The following is a 5,291-nucleotide window of genomic DNA, read 5'->3' on the forward strand; positions in this document are numbered from 1 at the left end:
AACTTTTGATGTTTCTCTGATTAAATAGATACTTATGTATCTAGAAATGATTTTTGAAAAAATAAAGACTAAACTACGAGGTAGCTGCAGTTCAAATTTGACCCGCTTCCAGCTGAATCGGCGGAAATTTGTCTTTTTCAGCAAAGGTGGGTAGAAACTTTTGACACCCAACTATTTGGTCAATTGTGCATTAAATATGTCCTAATATATTATAAAATTGATTTGATCCAATTTTGCAACAAATATATGGTAGATCCTTCACAAAAAAACTCATTTTGGGCATTCAAAAAATGGAGAAATGATTTTTTTTTCCTGTTTCAGTGATGAAAATGGAAAATGGTCTAATATTTTTAAAAATTGAGGTGGTTCAATTTTGCAACAAAGATTTGGTTGGTTATTCACAAGAAAATCAAAATAGAAAATGCTTTTTTCATGCAAAAAATACTTATTTCAATCAATTAAGACCAATTTAGATGGTCATAAGATTGTCAAAGCGTTTACCGCGTTTTGATTGGTCCATAGGCATCTCACGCGTATCACGCATCCAACACCGTCGGATACTTCCCGATCCGACAGCAGCCCTCACCCCCTCACGGCCTCACCCTCTCACCCCATGTAGGCCAATCACCCACGCCATCTCCCTCCCTCATATCTCAATCCGCCGCCGCCCCAACCCTAGCCCAACCCAATCCGCCGCCGTCCTCTTCTCCAGTCGCACCGGCGACCTCCAACCTCATCGCCGGCAGCCCCTCCCCTCTCCTCCTAGATCCACTCGGGCTACTCATGTCGTGGCCATCCTCTCTCTCCTCTCTCTCCACCGCACACCACTCCTCTCTCTCCCCCATGCAGCGAACCCTAGCGCTCCCCGATCCAGATCCCTCCCCTCCCCTCGCCGCCATCCACCGCCGCTCGCCGCCGGCCTCGACCCCCTCCCTCCCCTGCCCTCCGAACACTGTCGCCTGCCAGATCCACTGCATCCCCCACCCCGGCCTCTCTCTCCCGTACTGCACGCCGCCGCCACACACGGCATCGCGCAACAAGGGGCTCGCATCGCTCCGACCAGATCCGATTGGCGCCTCCCTGGCCTCGGATCAGGCCTGCACGACCCGGGTGCCACCACCGCCACCACCGGGAGGCGTGGATTCATGCGTGCTCCGGTTGCGGGATCTGACCATCCTCGGCGTCATGTCCTCAAGGTCTCCTCTCTGCACCTCAGTCCCTATTTGGTTTGCTCTCTCCCCTGCCCTGATGCGGCCGGTTCTCCATACACAGGTGCACGAGAGACCTCGTCTCCACTCCAAGGCCATTCGTGCTAGCGTAGATTGGCGTGCTCGCACGCGTTGGATGGACGGAGGGGACACTGACCTCCTCCGCCGGGTCTCCCAAGAGGCCGCGCATCCTGCCGCGACCACCTCTACTGCGCGACGGTGGTGGCCGACCTCCAATGCGACCGCTGCATCGCCAGTAACCTCTTCGGTGAGCACTTTACCTCTGCCTCCCTCCTCTGCCTAGATCCCATGACTGAGCCACACTCTGTAGCATGTAGATTACTGCTTGTATGGCCATGAGGAATGAAATAATTTTGCAGCTAATAATTCTAGTTTCTTCTTGGAGGAGTTGCTGCACCACTAGTTGTTTCTATTGTGTGTTGGACAGTAGATGTGGATAGCCTGCATGCTGTTTCTTAGGACATTAAGCTACGTAAGGATAAACTGACATAAGTATGCTAGTCTAAAGGGTCGATAACTCACATTTGTTTCTGAATTTAGTTAGTTTATCTGTCTGTGGTCCTCAATGTATTAAATGACAGCCAAAGGTATCCATCTATAGAGGCTTATCTACTAATTGTTGGACCTTGGAGGCTTATAGTGCGATGAAAGCCAAATGCATCTAACTAGCCAGTCGACAGGCTAAAACAACTAGCTATAAAATGACATCAAGTTCTGGTTTACATGCTATTCTCGTCGTTCATGCCGACAGACCTTTTGCTGTAGTGTTTAGAGTAGATTGAGTTTGCTAGCCCTCCTTTTTGTTTCTGTTCTTATTTTGGACAGATGCTTGGGGTGCATACTTTCTAGAATCTGCATTTGGATTTGTAGTTCGCGTTGTCGAAGAAAATTGTCGATTGTTTGATTGATGTTCTGACTTTTATGTGGACCAGTCGTCCATTCTCTAAATCATTCTTTTAATCCTGCTACCATTTTTGTATCCATGTACTGTTTATCTTGTTTAAGCATTAATGTATACTTTTCTTTCAGCAATGGCAACCCAAGCAGGAACCTCGGCTACTCCTCGTTTAAGTCCCCAAGTGGTAGGATTCTCTGTTCACGGGAGTCACCATCTAGGCATGCTTGCTGCTTCACCAGAATGCTGCATTGTTCTTTAGCTATCGATTGTCTGTGTAGATTGACTGTATCGAGTTGAGGGCTTGAGGCAGGCTGTAGGTGATTAGAAAAACCACCTGTTAAGTAAGATTGGCTGTAGTGTATGCTCTGAACATAAGCTTGTGCTGCTGCCAGTGTAGTGTATGCTGTGAACACAAGATCCTTTACTTGCTCTGGTTTGGTTAAGACTGATGATGCCGTGGATAAGAAAACAATTTAAAAGGTCTGTTGAAACAAGGTGGAAGCATGTTCTTCTTGCAACGTACCCTAAACCCCTAAACCCTTTTTATTTGAACTTCTTAGTTATGTTCTGGAGTCTGGAATTTTTGAATCAATATCTATCTGATTAATTCATGCCTTGTTTTGTTTTTTAGTTTGTTTCAAAACATATATGTGGTGTATCTGATTAGTTATGTTGTAAAAGAATGCTTGTCTCTGACACTGTTATTCTTATGTTGATATATGAGCCCAGTTTTGTGTGTTTTGAATCAATATCTATCTGATTAATTACTGATCATGGTGAGCTAGATCCAAACAAACAAGACACTTACATTAACTTGGCACTTTGAGTCCTTGTAATTCTGATAGTGTGGAACTATATTTTGTACACATAGTCAACTAGTTTTCGTTTTATATTTGCTTGCTTATGTGGAACTATATTTTCTCATTTTTCTAATTATGACATGGATGATATGAAATATCAGAATTGTTTCTGTTACATGGTGTGCTGCAGGAAAGCCCGTGTGTAGGTTTATTGTCTCGTAATTGGGCAATTATTTTCTTGCAGGGGGCCACCCGTTCGAGCTCGCTTTGACCCTCTTTTGCTCTGTAGTGGTCCTGGTACATGAAAAGAAGGTCCTTTTAAATGTTTTGCTTCCTTGGTTGCATTCTGCTGTACACTCAAAAATATTTTCAATTTAGTGACAAGCAAACAATAAAATAGTCAAAAGGCTTTTATTTAATGTGCTTTTCGAAAATGAAAATGTGTTGTGATGTTCTCCTCTTTCTGTTGACATGTATGTTGAATAATATCAAGCCATAATTATAGTCCCTCCAAGACATGCTCAAATGTAGTCGCACGTACAGATTTGTGTGTCTGAGGTACAGTTTTAAGATGAGATACGTATATATGGAACTCATGTAAGGGAATTAGAAATAGAGAAATATATATGTATGGGTACCTCGGCTATTGGAAATACCAACTATACAATCATCTTGTTAATTACTACACATCATATAGATTTTGTAGTGTATTAATCTCATTGGGTAGAGTGGCCTACTTGCACACTTTTATTGACTCGTTGGTTGCTGATTACTTTCGAGCGAGTAGCACATGTCTCAAGCAACTGTAGTATTCCTTTCCCTGAATTGCTCCCTTGTTTTGCTGTGGCCGTATGCTCCATGGTCAATGATGCGTGCTGTATACATATTAAAACCAAAATTGGAGTAGTTTCAGTCGTGCATATTAGAACTGAATTATGCTCTGTTTTGCTGTAGTTGTATGCTCTTATTGCTGAATTGTTTAGTGGGTTGTACAAACTAAACTCGTCCAGTGAGCTTGCTATGATGTATTGTATATTGCTGTACTTAAGACGTCTTGTAGAATTTGGGCCTGAGCAATCTGGAATTTGGTTGTTGTTTGAGATTAATCTTTCCGAGCCATTAGAGTGGGTTCAAGGATGGATCTGCCCATTCATTGTGCAGAGGATCTTCTAATTTACCACTTGTCTACTAGTACATTAGTTATCATGAACCTACATGCTCCCTTCTCTGCAAAGTAAAAACTAAAGAGGTTCCTTAACTTCATAGCCAAGTTATGACAGCAGTTTGATATTCCTTTTGCTACCACATGTCCTTTAGTCTTTAACTCTCTGATGCTGCTTTCCTTCATCATGCAGGCACGCCCCGATGCTCCCCTCGCTTTGGGCACCCAATGCCAGGCAGGCTGTGGATGCCCCGGACCTCAAGGCCGGCCGTGCTACTCCAGCTGCTCTTGCCCCGGCCATGCTCAACTTCGCTCCTGGTCAGTTGCCGCAGGTGAGACACTTGCCTCCATGCTTGGGTGATTCTACCTGCTCACTTAGTATCATACTTGAATCTATGCACGAATTTCACAAGTTTGGATGCATCATAGAACTTGTGGTGAACCTGTTACAGTGATGTTCATTGACGACCTGCACTTGTACCAATGTATCATGCTGCTATTTGGCAAGTCAGTTTCACATTGCATGTGGATCTTAAACTTATACAGTAAGCTTAGTTATTTGCATATGTAAAATATGTTGACAAAGTGTTATGTTGGATTACCGCCTCATGTTGATGGCATTGTCTCTAAACATTTAATAATGTTTCTTTTTGCTGTGACGGAAGACCAGAAGAGGCATTGAGATGTGCACCACAGTTTTAGTTGATGTTGCACCATGTTTTGGTGCTTGTGTATCTGTTTTTGCTTGTAAGCACACTTGTATGTGCATGTGTATCGTGCTTGTGTATCTGTTTTTGCTTGTTTAAGTTGATGTTGGACGTGCGGACTTGTATGTGCTGTTGTGTGTATTTGGCTAAATGATTCTAAATTTAATCATTTAATCAAGAGAATTATTGAGTGTTTGCTGTTCAAATGTGTAAACTGGAAATCTGTGAATAAAAAGACCAAATGTTCTATTGGACCAAATAATATATGGGCTCTAAAAAGGCTACGGCCCAAATAATAGTGGATTGGAACATTGTTTATTTCTGGAAAACCTGAACAAAAAGGCTTAATGAGATGGTCCGCAAAAGGGCCATGGCCCAGAAAATCAAAAGGCCAAATTGTTGGGCTTGGCCCATGAAGTCGACCAAAAATTCACAGGAAAAAAAATTAGAAAGGCTGAATTGTTGGGCTTGGCTCATATAGACACTGAATTGGAC

General features: G+C 43.2%; 1 long non-coding RNA gene across 4 annotated transcripts; it reads left to right on the forward strand.

The window, feature by feature from the left end:
- The first annotated feature begins 597 nt into the window (after nucleotides 1–597).
- On the forward strand, nucleotides 598–4,979 carry LOC109770030 (uncharacterized). Of its 4 annotated transcripts, none has more exons than XR_006672142.2 (4): nucleotides 599–1,196; nucleotides 1,273–1,476; nucleotides 2,259–3,239; nucleotides 4,283–4,979. It is a non-coding gene; the product is annotated as an uncharacterized lncRNA (long non-coding RNA). The 4 variants fall into 4 exon arrangements; XR_002234477.4 differs by having other exon boundaries at nucleotides 602–1,196; nucleotides 2,259–2,311; nucleotides 3,172–4,979; XR_002234479.4 differs by having other exon boundaries at nucleotides 604–1,196; nucleotides 2,259–2,311.
- Nucleotides 4,980–5,291: the final 312 nt, after the last annotated feature.

The sequence above is a fragment of the Aegilops tauschii genome, chromosome 3 (genome assembly GCF_002575655.3).
Source record: "Aegilops tauschii subsp. strangulata cultivar AL8/78 chromosome 3, Aet v6.0, whole genome shotgun sequence".
NCBI classification, from domain to species: domain Eukaryota; kingdom Viridiplantae; phylum Streptophyta; class Magnoliopsida; order Poales; family Poaceae; genus Aegilops; species Aegilops tauschii.